This window comes from Lissotriton vulgaris, chromosome 10 (genome assembly GCF_964263255.1).
Source record: "Lissotriton vulgaris chromosome 10, aLisVul1.2, whole genome shotgun sequence".
In the NCBI taxonomy this organism is placed as follows: Eukaryota; Metazoa; Chordata; class Amphibia; order Caudata; family Salamandridae; genus Lissotriton; species Lissotriton vulgaris.
Window position 1 is genome coordinate 116,874,816 of NC_141698.1, and position 22,741 is coordinate 116,897,556.

The following is a 22,741-nucleotide window of genomic DNA, read 5'->3' on the forward strand; positions in this document are numbered from 1 at the left end:
TAAGGATGACCAAAACACTGAAAACACCGATGGCAACAAGATCTACCAGCAGACTGAAAACCGTGAGTACTCCTCTACCCACCATAACTGCAATAGACATAATGCTGCAAAAAACTATGAGTGTAGTGGCGGATGCCATTCAGGACACAGAGAGGCGTCTCTCTTTGACACCAGACTTATGCTTCCCAAACTTGTCCTCGCACACTACTAACAATACCCAAAATATGGATGATACTGCTTCATCGCAGGAGTCTTTACTGATGCAATCATTCTCGGATTTACCAAGGTCACACGTTAAAGAGAACACACCTAAATCTTTGTTCACTGACTCAACAATAAATAATCTGGACAACAGTCTAGTGATTTTAACTAACCGTGTAAGCAACAAACATCAAGAAAATGCTACATCCCCAGCTTTGGTTGCCCACTCAGTGGAGAGACATCCATTGGCCACTGATTTAACAGAGTCTCAAATCTCTAAACAACCCATTCTTCTTAAGGGCACTCGAAAAAAAACGCAAAACGAAACATCCTATGAGGAAAACCCACTTCTTATTGGGCAAACCCAAACGCTCTATCAAAGATATGTGGCAGCAAACAACCTCGGGGAAACCCACTGAACCTACATGTGGGGGGCCCTCACTAAACTCCCTACAGGATCATGACGCACACGGAAACGTCAAGAACAACATAGGGCGATCTCTGGTCAACGAGGAAACAGGCCACATAGATAAGATACATACCACGAACATACCATCCATGAGTGACATTGAAACCCTGATTAAATCACTCTTACAACCTATTAGCCAACAGATTGCTACTATCAAAAAGGCTTTGAGTAAGTTCGAGAGGGCTCAAATCGATATATCATCTAGCATCCTTAAACTACTCAAAATACCCAATACACCTCTTACCTTTGTTCCAGCCTCTACAACCCTCAACGTTAAAAATTCAAAAACCGCAAAAAAATCAAGTGATCCATCAAAGGACACAGGTAAACAGAAAAAGTTACAGCATCAGAGTCCCCCCACAATTGATTTGACGTCAAACCCACAAACAGCTCATCCCACTGATAAGATTACAGTTATACCTACAGATAATACGCAAAATATCCAGGTTTGTGAGGATGACGATGATAGTGAGTGGGCAGCAGAGGGTCATCCTTCTAATATAAATACATGCATTGCTGGGAACATAAGACAATCAGCCCCATCAAACGCAAACATCCCTACTAAAGTAACAGGAGCACAGCAATCTAGACCCACCACCACACGAATACCATCATATATAAACTTACCACCACAGTCTAACCCCTACACAATAGTCATGATTGGGGTACCCAAAGTAGATGAAAACAGGGAGGAAACGCATGAGGAATTAAAGAACAAAGTGATGCAATGGTTAACTACACACAGGCCACTTCCTTCCAATATAATAGGAACCATCTCTCATGTTAAGAGAGTAGAATGGGTGGGCACACGTTTTAAATCCACAGAGGGCGACTGCATTGTGGTCACCTTTAAATATACAGGAGCGGCAAAATTTATTGCAGACTGGAGGAGCCCTGTGACAAACAGTCTGATTCGTACAATGGGTTTAAGTTACTTTTATCCCACACGCTCCGATAGCCAAAGGAATAAATATAAACATCATTATGCCCAAGAAGGACCCTTCACCTCGCAGCTATATCCTCAACCCTGGCCGGCCCCTTTTGTTCTCTCTCAAGGCATGCCAGTGGGCTCTGAACCATACCCATATGTTCACCCTTGGGAAAGTAAAACATATAACTATCAACCCCCAGCAACATTTGAGAGATCAGGGCCCACTCACCATCGAGCTTATAACCACCCTAATTTTCAACATAATAACTACGGGTTCCCAACATCTAATAGATATGATGTACTCTACAACTACGACCAACTGGATGAGGTTGATTGACTGCCATCTGACTTGCCCCCCGTTTCCTGCCCTGACAGGGTGGATAACCCTGTAGTATGCAAGGTCAACCCATTAAAAACCTCAAACCTCTCAGAGGTCATCTTAGCCAATACCGCCACAATGACGAGATCTACCTATTCAGTTAGTCCCTTTTCAGAACACATCCCTACCTTTTCTTTACCTGAAGCACGCAGCCCCTCTACCTCTACAGTCTCTCAACCCTCAGTTACCACCAAAAATCATAAGATGAACTCTGCAATAAATGTTAATCCACAACTGCAGAGTTCTCTTAACACAACTCCTGCACCATCATTAGACCTCAATGATCCCAACCCAATTAAAATACTGTCATGGAACATCGCAGGACTGGCTTCCAAAATCAACGACCCGATGTGGGTATCCTTTGTTAAAAATTACACCATATTATGCTTCCAGGAAACCTGGTTAGTAGATAGTAGTGTCTTCATTGAGGGATTCCAAAGCTTCTTTGTCCATGCATCCCCCTCACCTAGTGGCAGGGCAAAGGGGGGCTTAGCAACATTCATTAGTCTGTCCCTTAAATCTGAGATAAACTATTTGCAGCTGGACAGCAGGAACATCCAGATCCTGGTTCTTAGAAAGGGGAAGAAAGGAATAACCCTGGTCAATTTTTACAACTCTGTCTCTTCACCGGGCGAATGTAACATCGTCACTCTTCAAAATCATCTAAGCGAAAGCCAGACAAAATTGTCCCAGGATAAAATAATTGCTGGCGATTTTAATACGCATATCTGTGGAAACCCTTTTACAACACCTCTGGGCTCTTTGGGATGTGGAAACAAAGCAGGTCCTCACTTTGCTCATTGCCATCGTGGAACAAGACTGAACACCTTAATGGACGCCTTGAATTTGACTATGGCACTATCTCTGAAAGTCGACTCTTTTACCTTTAAAAACCCAACTTATAAAGGTTCTGAGTCAGGTTCTTTCATAGATCACATTCTCCTTTCAGCTGGTGTGGTTAATCAGGTTCTAAACTTTGATATACTTGAAAGTATACACAGCGACCACAACCCTCTCCACCTTGAGCTACAACGTGGTCCTTTTGTACTTCGGAAAAATATTAAGGACCCGGGAGTGCTAAAGCCGGTTAACAACAATCGCCGCCTGAAATGGAATTTAATAAATAGCGACAATCTGCACTAGTCCGTTGTAAAGCACTGCGAACTTGAACTCAACCTCTGTGGCTCAAACTCCACTCCCCCGGAATCCATCTTATCTGCCTTCATAGTGGTGACAAAAAGGATTGATCAACTGCTCTCTGTATCCATAAAGGGATCAATCGCCCAACAACCACGCTGGTTTGATCATGCCTGTTCCTCAGCTAATCGAAAACTAAAAGCTGCCCTCAAGAACAAGCCAAGAGACTCTACACTCATCAAGGCCTTACGTGCAGAATATAAAAACGCCCTTGCGCTTCGCAAAAAGTCTATAAAAACTAAAATCTGGGAATCTCTGCTCGATCCCTCATTTCTGGGCAATAGCTCGAAGTTCTGGAGCATAATCAATAAACCACTCTTTAATGACCCGAATGCTGACAGCCTCGGAACTGTCATACCTGAGAACGACTGGATCTCTCATTTCAGTTCCATTTTTATGAGCGATGCCCCACAGACAATGCAAACTCTTAAACTTCCTGAAAACACACCTCTGCACTTTTCTATCAAAGAAGTTGAATTAGGGATCCATGGTCTTACTAGTAACAAAGCCCCGGGCCCAGACGGTCTTCCACCGGATCTATTTAAATCCAACATTCCCTTTTGGGCCCCAATTCTTACAGCTGTCAACAATGCTGGGGCCGAAATCGGGGCTCCAAAGTCCTGGGGAGCATCCACTATCGTCCCTGTATATAAAAAGGGTGACAGAACAAAAGCGGCTTGTTACAGACCAATTTCCCTGATAAATTCAGTTGCAAAGGTAGTGGGAGGGATCCTCTTAAACCGGCTGAACACGTGGGCCAATCAAAACAGCATAATGGCTCCTGTCCAGTATGGATTTTCAGACCAGGGCATTCTACAACTACCCAATGCCTGAACTTATATTTAATCAGTGGTAAATACACTCAAGCCAGAAAAGGAACATTATATATGGCCTTTATGGACCTTTCTTCGGCCTTTGATTGTGTCGATAGAAGTAAACTCTGGGAAGTCTTGCAGAACATGGGCGTTGAAAATAACTTGATCAACTTTTTGGCTGACCTTCACAATGATACACGTGCCAATGTCCGTTACACTAAAGATCTGAAAGTAACGAGAGACTTTAAAATCAACCGGGGGGTTAGGCAGGGCTGTATTTTAGCACCTTTTCTTTTTAACCTATATAGAAATGGCCTCGAGGAATACCTTTTAAAAACTGACACGGATTATCCTCGCATTGGAAAAAAGGGCGTGCCTGTTCTGCTTTACGCAGATGACGCCGTCCTCATATCCAGAACTGCACTCGGACTTCAAAAATGATTAGATTCCTTTCTTCAATTTATGACCTTACGTGGCCTGAACATCAACAACTCCAAATCATTTGGTATGATGGTAGGCTTAGAATCAAAAAAACGTTACCCCTTCTCAGTCAATGGAGAAAAAATACCATCTACAAAAACCTTTTCATACCTTGGAGTGTTGTTTGATCATAAACTTTCATGGGGCCTCGCCATAAACAAAAAGAAAGGTGAAATACTGAGGACCAACGCTGGAATAATGGACTTTGCACGCAAAATGGGTAACACACCAGTGTCCGCCGTGATGAAGCTTTACCAAGCGAAAAGCATTGCGGTTGCCTGTTACGGAAGCGAACTATGGGGCTTTGCCCCAGTGGATGCCCTTACAAATCTTGAAAATAACTCCCTGAACCAGGTCCTGTGTTTACCAAAAAGTACTGCTAATTTTTCCGTCCATGAGGAACTTGGGAACTTGGCACACCACACTTAGGAGATAAAATTGCTGTAAACCCTCTGCTCTGCTGGTTGAACTGTTGGATGAATGCCTCAATTCCATTAACCCACCATATCCTTCTTGAAGCCCTCACTTGGGAAGGGCAACTCAAGATACCATGGCTGAAATACATTAGAAACTGCCTCAAAGATCTGGGCAGGTTGGATCTTTATCTAACACCACAGCATATATCCAAGAAAGATGCCAACTATGTAAAGGATACTTTCCTATTAAATCGACAGCTTGATAGGGAAGAAATTGAGTTGAAGAAGGGTAGTGTAATGAGCCACATTTTAACGAAGACTTGTATACGCTCTGAACCATATCTATCCTGGCACATATCAAGACATGAGCGTTTCCTGTTGAGCAGATTCCGCTTTGGTTTATATCACCTGTTGTTAGCTGTACCAAGTGGAGCCCATAGAGGTCAAGTGTTGCCACCTTGAGGCTGCGACAACAAGTCTCCGCAAGACCTGGCTCACTTTTTATTTTTGTGCACTTTTTACTCGAGACCGCGGAACACATTTTTAAAACCCTTGCTTAAAAAACTGAACTTTGTGCAAATCAAGCCAGCTCTACTACATCTCCAAATGCTGCACTGTGATAGCACCTTTTTTACTTGTAACTTTTTAAAAACAGCCCTGAAATTCAGACAAAGTATGGAAGGTTGACCCCCAGTTGAACTGTATTACCATAGTAATTAAGTCTCTAATAAGTATATTTACATTGGATCGTGTTATCTTTTAATCCCCTTGTGATTACCTGCTTTTATTTGTTTGTTGTCCTTTTTCGATAATGAACTGAATATATATGTATTTTCACATGCTTTTATGACTGGATTTTTGACAGTCGAATAAAAAAATTTGAATTTGTAAAAAAAAAAACATTTAAGGTATAACTTTAGAATTTCTAATGTATGTGTAATTAAAGTTTTTTGTATAGAACGAATAAATATTGTTTTCCTAACTATAATTTATCCTAAAATGTTTTTTATTGAATATATATATGTGTTTGTGTGTGTATATATATTTCGGCATGAAACTTTAGGAAGTTGTTGAGTACACTCCTGCAAAGGTTTCTGGCAAAAAAAAAAAGAAAATTGTTAAAAGTTGTTGAGTACACTCACGCGAAGGTTTCTGGCAAAAAAAAAGAATGTTAAATATCGGCCCCCCTGGCCCCCGAGGGCCCTCATAATCTTTCCAATACTAAACGTTTACAGTTTCCGGTGCGACTCGCTTTTGCAATGACCATCAACAAAGCACAAGGACAATCGCTGCAAGTGTGTGGACTAGATTTGGAGAATCCGTGCTTCTCACATGGACAACTGTATGTGGCCAGCTCGCGTGTCGGAAAACCTTCTGATTTATTTGTGTACGCACCAGACGGAAAAACAAAAAATACTGTGTATCCACAAGCACTCGAATAAATAAACAGAATTAAAACAACACTTTAAAATGTTTTCCATATTAAAATGAATAAGTTTCAATAAAAATGACTCAATGTAAATTGAATGTTATCATAACAAGTTTCCTTAAATTTCCTTTCTTCTGAGATCGCAGCAACGCGCGACGGGTAAGCTAGTATTTATATATAAATATATATATATATAGGAAGGACGATGTATTATTTGTATAGTCCCCTTTTGGTTTCCTTGAACCCTTGAAAACATTTTGGGCTCGATTCACAGAACTAACTTAAGACAAAATCCTAAACTTTCTACTTTTGGTATTCACAGAAGTTAGGATTTTGTCTTAAGTTTGTCTTAAGACAGACTTAAGACAGACTTAAGTTAGGATTTTGTCTTAAGTCTGTCTTAAGTCTGTCTTAAGACAAACTTAAGACAAAATCCTAACTTCTGTGAATACCAAAAGTAGTAAGTTTAGGATTTTGTCTTAAGTTAGTTCTGTGAATCGGGCCCAGTGTGTTTGAGTTGGTGGTTAACTTTAGTCCACCTTTTGTGTCATTGATGCTGTAAATAAATTCCCTTGTGGCTTTGCGATCACATCATGTGATCAAGACAGTGAATACTGTCGAAACGCGTAATGGCGGGCATGCTGGACAAAATTGAGCTTAAATAAAATACGCACTTTGTTTGGCACCCCTCTTCGTCTTTTCGGGACTGCGTGCTACCTGGCAGTGTTGGAGCTTTTGGGACGAGTTTTGCTTTTATATATATATATATATATATATTCACTGAAAAAACCATAGGTTATAGACCATATATAGTTAGGGATTTGCATTTACAAAACCTTATTTTACTCGCATAAAACCATTGAAATTCCATATATAGTTAGTTGCGCTAACTATATATCGCGCACCCGCAATCCACTGCTGATGATGTCACATATTACATCATTCATGACATGGTCAATGACATCACTGATGACATCACTGATGACATCTCAAATGACGTCACTGATGACATCACTGATGACATCTCAAATGACATCACTGATGACATCTCAAATGACATCACTGATGACATTTCGTTTGATATTACTGATCACATCACTGATGATATCATTCATGTGATAATACGATGAACCTCTTCAGACTCTAATATAACCTTAGATACAATCAGTGTAAACAGACACTCACAGACTGTCACTCATCCATGGAGTTACTCACACACCTAGTCAGTCATGCAAAGAATCAATCACACCTCCATTTCCTCAACTATACAGTTATACAAACTTTACTTATTCAAACATATACTAACACATATTTACTCTCTTATACAATCCCTGATACAAGTTCACAATGATCCATACAGCCACTCACACATTCACTGGCTCTTATGCACAGTTATTTATATATGTCAACTCTCACATGTACTGTGTTTTACATATGTACTTACTTTGACATGTAGCACTGAGATATCCATTCACTCACCAATACACTCATGCACACAGTCAACCGCCCATACAGCTGTTTCCACATGCACTTTTGAAACCATACATCTAGTGAATCAACTGCTCACACATCTATGCACAGAGTCATACACCTCCCAGCCACCCACACACACACTCAGTCTCCCATAAAAATACTTGGGCAACCAATCAATAACCCATATAGTTACTCATATAGCTACTTGTCAACACATGCAGCAGTTTACAGAACAACAGACATAATGATGCACAAATTAAGACAGTTTAGTCACTAACCCATGCACTCAGTGAGACACATTTAATCACTCACTCATACAGTCAGTCATGCACCTACTAAATCCTTCATCCAGACACTTATACATCCACTCATTCTTCAATATGTAAGACATATTTACACTTTACAGAAACATACAGTCACTGGATGTTGTCATCAGTGATGTCATCAGTGATGTCATTGACCATGTCATGAATGATGTAATATGTGACATCATCAGCAGTGGATTGCGGGTGCGCGATATATAGTTAGCGCAACTAACTATATATGGAATTTCAATGGTTTTATGCGAGTAAAATAAGGTTTTGTAAATGCAAATCCCTAACTATATATGGTCTATAACCTATGGTTTTTTCAGTGAATTTTCAAGGTTTTGTAAATGCAAATTCCTAACTATATATGGTCTATAACCTATGGTTTTTTCTGTGAATTTCATTGGTTTTTTAAAAGCTAACATCTGTAGCTGTAAAATGTATTCTTCTTTAAATCTTAAAATATATTTTAGATGTTTATTAATAATTTTTTTTTTAATATTTTTTTTCTTCGCTTCCAGTTCGCGAACCGGGAAGCTTTCCGTTAGCTCATCTTGATGCCGCGACCTAGTCCGCGAACCGGTAAACGTTACGTTAGCGCAACTGTGACGCGTCGCGGAAGCGCGACGTATCACGTTGTCGCGTAATGCGTCTTATGACGCGCCGCGTTAGCGCTCCCGGAAGTGCTCCGGACCGCGAACTGGAAGCGATACGGGACGCGGCGCGCACCACGTAACGTAAGCGGAACAGGTCATGTGACTTGTTTATCAAACTTTTCATTGGTTCATTTCACTTTTGGTTTCCAAATGATGTATGACTAGGTCATGTGACCTAAAAATAACACTTTTCATTGGTTCAGAACTTTTGCTTTTCCCAAATCATGTAAACCCCTCCTTCTTTCCTCACTCTGACTTTCATCTTGGTGAGAGAAAGACCATTTTCCTGGAGTTCAGCAATGGCTTCTATACTTGCTGCAGCTGGTGCACCCCCACCACCACCTCCACCTCCTCATAAGAAGAGAGGACCACCAAGTCAATTCATCTCCAACAGAGAGGAGGAAGAGGAGGAACAAGAAGAAGAGGATAGAGATGAACCAGAATTTATACAGGAGTTGCCCCGTGTTTCTCGAAGGAAAACAAGTTTCATATGGCAGTTTTTTTCCATCCCTCAAGGGGAGAAGAAGGTCAATGCTAAATATGCCACCTGCCTCATCTGTAAATACAGATTGTCTAGAGGCACAGAGAAAAAGTATAGTATGGGCAACTATACTATGCATCGCCATATGGCCAGGTGGCATCCACTAAACTACAGCCGGGCAGAGTTGCGTGACCTCCAAGATAATCCCCCGACAACTCCTGTGGCCAGGTCAAAGTCAACTATCTCTTTGACAGGAAGAGAGGCACAGGAAACCGTGCCAAACATACAGCAAAACTTCAAACACATGAAGTTTACCTGCATATATTGTGGTGCTCTGCTCTCATGTGGGAACATGAGCGTGAAATTAATCAACATTGCATACGAAAACCACAAGTGCCCTAACCCACCCAAGCAGTAATTTTTTTTTTGCTCCTGTTGAGCCCTTTTCAATGCCTGTTTTTTTGTTGTTTCCCCTCCATAAAAAACACAAAAAAAACATAAAACTGTTCTAAAAATACAAAAAAATCAAAAAATGTTCAGAAAAAAAAAAATAAATAAAACAACAAAAACAAAAAAAAAAAGTTCTTTTCAGAACTACCTCCCCTTTCAAATAAAATTGCTAGAATGTTTAGCACTCTGGCAAGCTCTATTTCTTTTGGTTCGCTTTCCCGTTCGCTGCCCGGTTCGCGAACTTGAAGCGAACCAAAAAAATATTTTTTTAAAAAAAAGAAGAGTTAGTATAAGGGAAGTAAACAGAGAGTAATGTTAAAAGAAAGACAGCTATAGGGAGTAAACCAGAGATACTGTTTAATAGATCTATTTATTAATTCAGGATGACGATAAGGTGTGATCTCTCCTGAGGTTTGTTTAAGGTGAGACCTACTCAGGGTTACAGATCAATTTTACACTTGTTGAAGAATACAGAGCAGATAATGCATGTAAAGGCCTACCAATGAAGTAAGTCATGTCCTCTTATTACATCATTCATGACATGGTCAGTGCCATCATCAGCAGTGCATTGCGGGTAAAAAGAGTAGAAAACATTTACCTTATAATTCTTGTTACCTTTTTAAAATATTTTTTCATACTTTCAATCTGTAAAAGAGAGAACAAACATTTCCAAAAATATTAAAACATGTATTTAAAAATTAGAAAAGACAAGGGAAAAGGTTCAAGAAGAAACAGTTTTTCAACAACTTTGACATTTACAGAAGCCTCTGCTTCTCTACGTCCCCTACACAATCCTAAACATATATATTTTAAACAAACTGTATCTTGATGTTGATGAACTGAGGCCTATTTTGGAACATGGTGCTTCTTTTGCACTGCTAATGTCTCACAATAGTGATGCAATAGCAGCGCAAAAAAGATGTAAAGCCATCATAAAATTGTGTCTAACATTTTAAATGATTGTTTCAGGATGCAAATAAGATGTGTGCTTTCAAGAGCTTTCTTTGAGGTGAGGCCTATTCATTTTTTTTTTTTAAAAAACAGTACCCAGAAGTACAGCACTGTAAGCATTAAAATTGACACTTACAGAAGCCTCAGTTTCTCCATATCTACCTCACATTTCTAAATGTATATCATAAGTACAAAAAGCAGAACATTAATTATACATGTTAAATGGTTTATTTTTGCTGTTCTCAGAATGTATCAAATTTCACTGAAATCAGTGACTTGAAGGTATTCATCATGTAACAGCGGGGAAAAAAAAACACAATCAAAATGATTGTGTTTAAAAAACCCATTCAACATAAGAAATCTGAATTCAAAACTCCTTAAAATTAACTTACTTTCAATGACGTCGAAGGATGTCCTATGAACAGCGTCCACTGTGTTGTGCTATAAATATTGTCAGCCCGCCACTTTCTGAAAGAAAACCTCCAACGATTCGAAAAATATGTTACATACAAGAAAAGACTTCTCACATTCTACCACATGTTTCCACTAGGCCAAATCATGTTGCAGCGATTCACAAGTCTTGTAATTCTTCCAATCAAATCCCGTCATTTTCTATTTTCGCAACTTTCAAAAAGAAAACATTTAAGATAATTTTCACAATCCTGGACTACTAATATCTTACCCTTCTTTGTCACTCATGTTCTCCTTTTCCTATGACACTGATACTGCTTACTATGAAGCAGACTTACTTGCATCAGGTTTATATAGTCGGATTTTAAAAATTGACATTATAATTAAAAGTTTTGGACCAATAATCTAGACAGCATTGCAGACTTACATTCCCTCAACTTGATGAACCTTTTGCAATTCTTCACAGGAAATCCCGAGATTCTTTCTTTAAAATTTTGGTTTTAAAAACACCAGGTAAGAATTTTTAAGGTCAAACGGCAATTTTTTTTTTGAAAGTTACAACGGAATCATTGCAGAATGACCAGCCGTTTCGAGACTTTAAATAAGCTGTATAATGTCCTGAAGTTGTTGAAGGACCATCGTGATAGATAATTGCTACAGTTACAAAAGTCCTTCCTGATATTGAAAGCTGAGAAGCCACAAAATTTTTTATTAAAGTTGACAATTTTGATCCATCAGGCCTACATCGTTGCATCATTAAAATGACATACTGTCCATATCTACGTATAAATAATGTTGACATCATTTCAGATTTACATTGGCTACACTCCATGTTGTGATCCGCTGCATTTACTAGCTTATTAAAGGAGACTGATTTACTGTCTGGCAAAGTTAAATATATAAATCTTTCTGAGTCTACACTAGTAGTACTTGATACCCTACAATTCTCGCAGTCATGCTGCCATTGATAAGAAAGCCCAAACAGGTGATCTACATCTACACCCTCATCTTGCAATATATCAAGCATATACATTAAAAACTCCTGACAATCTTGCTGATTATTTTCAGAGAAGTCTGTTTGACCTGAACATTCATCTAACAGATAACGAACTTCAGACACACTTTCTACTTTTGTTCGATCAGTGCTACATTTCTCGAAAACAGAATTCAACAAACAGCATAAAATTTGTTCTGAATTCAACAGAATCTGTTCTTTTAAACTCTCTAGTGAAAAGAGAACATTAACCACTACATTTGCATAGCAGTTGACACCAGAACTGTTTTCAAATTGAAAACCGACAACATCTTCAACAGAATCCACTTTCTTTCTGCTAACAATTTTCGGTTCATTGACTTTTAGTCTTTTTGCAACAACCTCCCTACTATTACTGCTATTTCTACGTTTCCGGCCTACCACACGTTTCTCAAACAAAGGATATTGAGGCAAATGTGGCGCATACTCTCTTCTTAACCTATTGTATTCCTTAACACAATCTAGATCCGCACAAATGTTTGTGACATCACAGTCAATCAAGTACAATCCCGATAAAGTTCTAACTCGTGACAATGCCACATATGCCATACCCTCCTTGAACACAGAACTGCCAATATTCACCAATGCACTGTCTACACTTAAACCTTGCGATTTATGGATTGTCACCGCATATGCCAAGCAAACAGGAAACTGTTTACGGCGAACATATAAGTCTTTAACAAGCAAAAACCTAGCAGAACAACGACCAATTTGCTGTACTTCCTCAATGCCATCAAATTTAATTCTTAAAAATTCTATTCCATCTCTATTTCTGTATTTCTCAAAATCAACAACATTACCCATTGATCCATTTACCAGACCTCTTTCTACATGTAAATTCCTTCTCAAAATGATTCGGCAATTTAAACACACATTCAAAGTCTTTTCAAAACCCGCTGTTTTAGATATAGTCTTCTCTAATGAATCCAATTTTGATTTCAAATTGTCTGACAAAATAATTGTTGATCCCATATGCTCTATTTTATCAATAGCTTCAAGTTTCACAATCTCTTGCTTTTCTAAATTCAACATTTTGTTGTTGAAGAAGGCACATTCTGCAAGAGTTGGCATCAAACATATTCCGGATTTCTTCTCAGTAATTTTCTGAAAAATATTCTCAGGCACAATCTCTTGTTCGGGATATAAATTTGAAAGTAATCGTGTATTTAAAGCTTCTTTTCCATGCTCGGTCACTTTTCCAATTCTAATATCTTGTAGAATTTTCTTGTAATCTTCATCCTTCGCCTGACGCATATTTTCATGCAGTTCAGCATAATTGAAGTTTAACCATATATTGACGTTGCCAATGCTCCCTAGGCACTTCCTGGTATCTTCATGCGTGAGTATTTTGAACACAGGTTGACCTTTTACTGGTGTCAGCTGCAGAAGATCTCCAAAAACAATGATGTGTTTGCCACCAAATAACACATCATATTCAGTTTTAAGTACTTCTTGCATTCTCAAATGCACAAAGGCAAGCATGACATTGGAAACCATGCTTACTTCGTCAATGATAAGTAGTTTCATTTTCCTCAAGACTCTTGAAACTTCACAGCAAGCATCTCCAGATAACTTGTTGTATTGTAATTTGTTGTCATGCTCCACCGGCAGCATCAGTAGACGATGCAAAGTAATACCTTTAATGTTATGTGCTGCCAGTCCAGTAGGAGCGGTGACAACACAAGACAGCGATGACTCAGTCCTTTCCTGCAAATAACAAGAAATTGCTTTAATGAGGAAACTTTTTCCAGTTCCCGCTTCTCCACTCACGTACAGTCGGACAGGCTTCAACGATGTACATGAGCACTCTTTCTTCTCATGACTTAATCCGTGCTCAATTTCCTTGGTAACTTCATCATATATTTTCCTCTGCTCAACGTTGAGTTGTTTTTCCAAGTCTTCTAAGTTAACTGAATCCTCCTGAGCATGTGCCATGGCTCTTTCCACTTCATTCATAGCAGTGGCAGCTTCATTTTCGATAATAGGTCCTCCAAGTGGATCTTGACTCAATGAAACGGAACTCTGACTGTCCTGAGAACTGTCTCTGGCAATCTCGGCTGCAATCGTTGCTTCCTGCTCAATTTCCAAAGTCAACATTTCTTGATATTTGGGAAAAGCAGGACATTCTATGGTCTCCTTAGCAGCAGTGAAAGAGTCTTCGTAACAGAGGAAATCTCCAAGCAGTTCCGCTTCTGCACGCCAAGGCTTGAAAAGTTGCAAAAGTGCTAAATAGAAAAACTCCTTTTTTTCTGGAGATTCGCCACTCAATTTTCGATGGTTTACTAATTGGCATTTTCTTTGCTTGACCAGACATCCCTCACTTCCAATTATAGCATGCACTCCTTTCTCAATATCTTCTTTGATGTTCCTCTTGAATATATAATTTTGGAGAACCTCATATAGACAAACATTCTCAAGGTGACTGCTTCGATTTGGATAATATGTATCCAACATGTTGGTCTTCAAAATGTCGGTACTGTTTGGTTCCTTTTCTGCCAAATACTCAATTTCCCGGACAGGATTTAGAACTCGATTTCGCGTTGCAGCAAGACCAAGACTCGCCCAAACGATACTCCTGGGTTTGGCATAGAGACTTGCTGAAGACAACCGGTCAGAACATTCGTAAGCTCCGATTTCTCGATGCGACAACATCTTCAGACTGAAACTGTACAACTTCTTGCTGAGGCTCTTTTCATGGGAAATGTCCTCCCACATATCCTTCAGTTCTGTCTTTTCTTTTTTGGTGATGTAAGATGTCACATACCGAGCCACAGCCATACAGTTGTCAGCCACAAACTGTATATCCATGTTAGCATTCCACATGGACAAAATCACTGGGTTGTAGTCATTGATGTACTTGGACTCTTCGTTCCTTTTCAAATTGTATGTATTCTTGGGTGATTTCCTCGTCACATTATGTCGCAGCGAAGACATCAAACTGTTCACTCTTCCTTTAGAAATCACCGGTCGTGGAAAGTTGAAACGACATTTGGTGTAGAACTTGTCCTTGTTTCTGAATTTACGACGACAGTACTTTCCACAACGATGGCTTTGGAAACGTAGAACTTGTTCTCTTAGGCTTTTCTTCTCCATTGCGTTTGGAACAGCACACGTAGAATACTGTTCTATGAAATTCATCACTAAGTCATCCGGATCTGTTCCAAATTTAGGTGCATCCTTGATCCACAACAACATATGTATATGAGGGGCACCTCTTGCTTGGTACTCCTTTCTCCAGAAGAAATCCAACACCTCTCCAAGAGGTGGATTCTTTTTATTTGTGATGAAAGACATCATAGCTTCAAATCTATGATTGAAGTACCTGCATACATTCACTGGATCCAAAGAACACAGTTCTCCAGGTGTCTTGAATTCAATGTTTTCAATATTTCCATTTGCCTCTCGTAGAAATTCAAGTAAGTCTTCCCAGCCATACTCGGCACAGCTCAGAGTGAGGAACCATGTTGGAGTTCCTAAGTTCCTCAGCATACATTTTAAATCACCATGACGACGGTACCAGTACTCATTAGTACCACGCTGACACGCCATGAGATTAATTAAGTGAGAATCCAAAATACTGTCTTGGACATTGACTTTATGCATAAAGTCACTTGCCGAGATGTTTCGCATCTGTATACCACTTTTTAAAATGTGGTTCACTGCATATGACAGTCCTGACAGATCGCTTTCAAACAAGAGATGAAACAAATAGGGAATGCATTGCCGAAACCTAGGATCTTCTGCATACAATCGTAAAGTCCGGTATTCAGACGCAGGAATTTGATGAGGTCGCTCATCATATCTTCCTCCTTGACCTGTGGGAAATAGCTGTGGGAAACACCGAGCTTCCAAACTTTCCTCCCAAACACTAATGGGACTCCCTTTGGCTTGTTTCATTTGAAACAACTCAATTGCATTCCCCATGACTTCCTTGGAATGCAAAGGATGAACACTATAATGTTCATATATTTCTTCACTATTAGACACCTCTACTTTCTCAATTTGGCCAGCACACAAAACGCTATCCTCTTCATCACTTACTTCCTCTTCTGCAACATATACATTCTTATAGTACTTATTATTTTTCTTCAAATACAAAGTTGCATTTTTCACTTTCCTAACATCCACTAAATCTTGCCATATTTTCTTATTCTTTGTCGGAACCCCATTAACCAAGATAACCAGAGGTTCCTCTTCCACTTTCTCAACTCCAATTGTGTTAATGTTTTTGTTCAAATCTAGAGGCAAATAAACAACTCTTCCCTTTAATCCTCTCTGTAAATCTGCTGGAGGCAACTTCCCTGTCTTTGGCTCCATTCTTACAATAGCCTGAAAGGGATGGATACTTTGAATCAAAATAGATTCATAAGTATTTAAATCCTTCAATTCTGAAGGAATCTCAACCAATTCCAGATTATTATGAACCTCCCTAGCAGGCATCTGGTTTTGGTTTAATTTGTTACAACAATAAGTACACACACGTTGGTCCACTCCCAAATCAAAACAATTTTCTACCATCAAGTATGTGGCAAAATCCTTCCATTCACTATTATTTTCCCTTTCACTTTTTGCATATAAATCCACTAACTTAGTCTGATTCTTATAATAAGTGTGTCGACAACATACACAAGTGAAATTAGGCCTCTCACTTGATTTCATCTGAAACGTGGCAATTTCCTTCTGAAAATAATCTGTACTGGAAACCTGTACATTATCTTCAACATTACCCTCTACTTCAGGGTCAATTTGAACATTCTCATCTTTACTACCAAAGTAACAAAACTCAATTTCTTCACAAATATTCTTCACATCTATTTCAGAACCATGCAAAAGAGCAGCACATAATTGTTTAAGCATAATTGCTGGACTCTTAGCATAATACAACATTCTCACTAATTTTCTCACTTTATTATGATGCACTGCTAGCATCCTGAAATGATGAAAAACACTCTGGCATACTCTCCTGGAAAGACAAGCCAGTGAATGACCACGCAAACCTGTCATTTGTCTCACTCTGCAAGGATCTAAATCTTGCCACAACTTCATTTTCTGCTTCAAACTTTTCTTATTAAATGTCCGTATAAAATCACAAAGCAAATTGATGGAAACCTGTCGCACACTGCAAATAGAACTACACTTCCAAATGTACACAGGACCCTTAGGACGTCTTCCTAAAACCTCATCACTTAGCGCCTCTTCTGTCTCTGTTGTCACAAGTTGTTCTTTTTCAACTGGACAACCATCCTTCACTTCATAAGCTCGACCACTGGTGTCAACTGCAAACACCAAATCATTATCCTGAAAATAACTCTCCTCATTAAAAAATGCCTCACAACTTGAACTATGCATCCATTCTCCGGAAAAAACTTCACAAAAGTTAGTACGATTTACTACTCTCTTCCATCTACTTTTTGTTTTGAAATCAGAAATTACCTTGCTTAGTTTCCTAATTCTATTGATTACCAAAATAAACAACTTTCGCTTAATTTCAAAAGCATGATCAATAATTTTCTCTACATTTTTCTTCTTCTTATAAAATGCCGCTTTCTGTTGGCCTTTCTTTTTAATATTTTTCAATAAATTAACTATTATCCTGTTACGGAACATTCGATTTCGAATGTCCCTAAACTGTTGTTTCCTTCTACTATCATGCACAGAGTTATCTCTTCCTCTACCAGTAACATTTGTGATGGGTCTCTCCTTTCCATTTAAATTACTTTTCTTTTTGTGGACTGAAACATTTTTTTGAGCAAAACTTTTTTTACTACAAATATTTCTTAAGAATGATTTCGTGCTCTTACCCGGACCTTTCTTGGTGTTTTGACAAGTATTTGGGGAAGAGGACTGCTGCAATAAAACATCATCCTGCTGTCTTTGACGTTTTCTAGCCTTTCTTATTCTATTTTTTGTAGGCATTTTCCAAACTATGAAAGAATCTGCAGTTGAATCTGTGGAAAAATATAATATAAAATGTTATTAACCACTATTACCAAACAGTAAATAAATAACAGTCATCTAAAACTTAATGCCCTACTAATTATTTAACATAGCAAATGTTTTCCACCAGCACTGCATCACAAAAATGACACTCAATGGTACAAAACAGGCATACAACAATCATAAATCACTCCCTAATATTTTAAATGATTAATTCAGGATGACGATAAGATGTAGCCTATCTAAAGATTTGTTTAGGCCCAGATCTTTAGACTGGGGTGAATGTGTGTCATTGATCCACATTCAGTCCATCACCTGTTTTGTTTATTTGAGGTGAGGCCAACACATGGTTGCAGATAAGATTTTCACTGAAAAAAACCAAGGTAAAAAAACATGTGAAGGCCTACCAATGAAGTAAATCATTAAATGAAAACCAATACATTTCTGGAAATATGCACTGCTAGTGCTTCATAAGTTGTTTTGGGTCATATTTATAAGGCATTTGAGTGTCTATTATGCTATTTTACGTTCTTCATGGTGCAAATTTCTTGTAAATACGCTCCCACCTGCGGTTGGCAAATTTAGATTTTGATTATGGGAGTTACATAGGCATGTTAATAATTTCCCAAAAATGGTGTATGACCCCAAACAACCTTTGAAGCAAATGCTCTTAGCCATGTTATCCACCTCCCATTGGATAACATGGCTAAGAAGTGCTCGCAAAAGGGAAAAAAAACGGCCGCAATGCATGAATATCGCAGAAAAGTCAGCGATATTCATGCATTTTCCAGCAAATGCTCTTAGCCATGTTATCCACTTCCTATTAAATAACATGGCTAAGAACTGCTCAGGGCCCCATGAGGAACGATTTCCATTTAAAAAGGGAAAAATAACATCAAAGACACTAAAATGCCTTCTAAATATGACCCCAAACAACCTATGAAGCTCTAACAGTACATATCCTGAAATTTAATTGATTTCAAAATTCGTTTTTAAACACAGCATATAAATCAATTGTATACCTGCATTCATGAAGAAATGACTAAAAATGTCCTTGAGACACATGAAAGTGTTTTCTGGAATGCCCTAGCACCATTTTTGGGACACTATTAACATGGCTAGGTAACTCCCATAATCAAAATCTAAATTTGCCAAGCGCAAGTGGGAGCGTATTTACAAGACACTTGCCCCATGAGGAACGCTTTCCATTTAAAAAGGTAAACATAACATCAAAGACACTAAAATGCCTTCTAAATATGACCCCAAACAACCTATGAAGCTCTAACAGTACATATCAAGAAATGTAATTGTTTATCACAAATGCGATTAAAAACGGCCGCAATGCATGAATATCGCTGAAAAGTCAACGATATTCATGCATTATCCAGCAAATGCTCTTAGCCATGTTATCCACCTCTCATTGGATAACATGGCTAAGAACTGCTCGCAAATGCGAAAAAAAACGCCCGCAATGCATGAATATCGCTGAAAAGTCAGCGATATTCATGCATTTTCCAGCAAATGCTCTTAGCCATGTTATCCACCTCCCATTGGATAACATGGCTAAGAACTGCTCGCAAATGCGAAAAAAAACGGCCGCAATGCATGAATATCGCAGAAAAGTCAGCGATATTCATGCATTTTCCAGCAAATGCTCTTAGCCATGTTATCCACTTCCTATTAAATAACATGGCTAAGAACTGCTCAGGGCCCCATGAGGAACGCTTTCCATTTAAAAAGGGAAAAATAACATCAAAGACACTAAAATGCCTTCTAAATATGACCCCAAACAACCTATGAAGCTCTAACAGTACATATCCAGAAATTTAATTGATTTCAAAATTCGTTTTTAAACACAGCATATAAATCAATTGTATACCTGCATTCATGAAGAAATGACTAAAAATGTCCTTGAGACACATGAAAGTGTTTTCTGGAATGCCCTAGCACCACTTTTGTGACACTATTAACATGGCTAGGTAACTCCCATAATCAAAATCTAAATTTGCCAAGCGCAAGTGGGAGCGTATTTACAAGACACTTGCCCCATGAGGAACGCTTTCCATTTAAAAAGGTAAACATAACATCAAAGACACTAAAATGCCTTCTAAATATGACCCCAAACAACCTATGAAGCTCTAACAGTACATATCAAGAAATGTAATTGTTTATCACAAATGCGATTAAAAACGGCCGCAATGCATGAATATCGCTGAAAAGTCAACGATATTCATGCATTATCCAGCAAATGCTCTTAGCCATGTTATCCACCTCCCATTGGATAACATGGCTAAGAACTGCTCGCAAATGCGAAAAAAAACGGCCGCAATGCATGAATATCGCTGAAAAGTCAGCGATATTCATGCATTTTCCAGCAAATGCTCTTAGCCATGTTATCCACCTCCCATTGGATAACATGGCTAAGAACTGCTCGCAAATGCGAAAGAAAACGCCCGCAATGCATGAATATCGCAGAAAAGTCAGCGATATTCATGCATTTTCCAGCAAATGCTCTTAGCCATGTTATCCACTTCCCATTAAATAACATGGCTAAGAACTGCTCAGGGCCCCATGAGGAACGCTTTCCATTTAAAAAGGTAAACATAACATCAAAGACACTAAAATGCCTTCTAAATATGACCCCAAACAACCTATGAAGTTCTAACAGTACATATCAAGAAATGTAATTGATTTGAAAATTCGTTTTTAAACACAGCATATAAATCAATTGTATACCTGCATTCAAGAGGAAAGGACTGAAAATGTCCTAGAGACACAGAAAAACGTTTTCTTGAATGCCCTACCACCATTGTTTGGACATTATTAACATGGCTATGTAGCTCCCATAATCAAAATCTAAATTTGCAAAGCACAAGTGGGAGCGTATTTACAAGACACTTGCCCCATGAGGAACACTTTACATTTTAAAAGGAAAACATAACATCAAAGACACTCAAATGCCTTATAAATATGGCTCAAAACAACCTATGAAGCTCTAGCAGTACATATCCAGAAATGTAATTGATTTCTTAAATCGTTTTTAAAAACAACATATCTGTTTCAGCTTACATAACAGACCATGGAATGGGCTCCATGTACCACAATAACTTGTGTTACTGCATGCCAGAATGCTACACCGAATATGCAATTACAATTTTTTCAAAGAAACTAATTCTATTAGTATATCACTAGAGACAAAACCACATTTTAAAAACACAGCTTTCTTCATCATTTTCTCCTTAAATCATACTATTCTCTATCTAAATTAAATAAATCTTTTCTCACCTTAGCAAATATTTTTTGAGTTTTGAAAACAGTCTCAGAAATACACCAAATTGTCTTCAGCAGAAGAAAAAGGATGCACTCCAAAGGCTGCAGCTATTGAAAGCACAGAAATACAGATATTCATTTCACATATCTCTCATATTAGCCAATCATAACTCTTCCCTCACTTTTTTCAAATCAAAACCCTTCCCCCCTCTGCCCTCTCTGCCTTTTTTCCATAGCAACCACCTCCTGGAAGACCTCTCATGTTTGCAAATTCACACAACAATGTTTCAATTGAACTCTGAACTCTCAGTGCACCTGCGTATCCAGTGCAATCTTTCATTAAATGTTTCTTCCTTGACCATTCAAATTACATGTTTCAAAGAACACATCCATGCACCCTAACTTTCTGTTTTCAGAAATGGAAATGCACCAATCACTGCTAATGATTCATTAGCATTGCAAACCCACACTTTTTTTCTTTAGAAACTCCTACTGTTTCAACTGCCCTTTCATTACCACACTTCATCTGACTGCAGAACAACCTTCTCCCACCATGTTTAAGGTCTGGATTGTTGGACATAGTTACATCCACTGGGCTCAAAGGTATGCTGAGAACAGAAATTTACCTAACCTCAATTTACAAGATGTGGAAATTAAGTGGTTGGGCCAAAGAGGATTAAAATGTCACCAATTGATACCATTGGTGAAAACCTTTATGCATTTGCCAAAACCTGACCTGTTAATAGTGCACTGTGGAGGTAATGATTTGGGCACTTGTAATGGCTGGATTTTCTGTTTAGATGGGATCAGCCCCCAGGGGCCCCTGTGACCCAGCCAAAACGTACTCACCTTCCGTCCTCAGGACCACCTATCCAGGCACCTGGTACCTACCTGAGGATAGGGAACTCGCAATATACAAGCTCATATTATCAAAAACACCACTAAATCTATAGGGATACTAAGAATACTCACTGATTACTAGGGATATCCATACCCTACACTACACTTATTCACATCAGTTGGTCTCGCGGCCACCCTGACCCAGACCGTTCTACCCTAGGGCAGATCTGACACACAATCTGGTGCGTCTACACACGGGCCTGCAGAACCCAATGCTCCCTTTTCCAAACCGTTCGCGATCCTGCGAAACCTACACACTAGTTCAACCACCTAGTGCTCTCATTAGCTCAAGCCACAATCCTGTGGGTATAAACACTGGTTTGACCCCCCCAGTGCTCTCATTAACGCCGCATGTCAAACGACGACCACATTCCTATGAACACCTATACATATATATATATATTGGGATATTATCTCAGCTGTCTACTCGGGATGAAACTACAATAATAACTTTGATTGTGGGTCCAGATTATTGTGTATTACCTGCTCTTGGCATCAAAGGTCCACTCACTCCCTATTTATGTGATCACCACTTACCTGATTGGGATTACTCA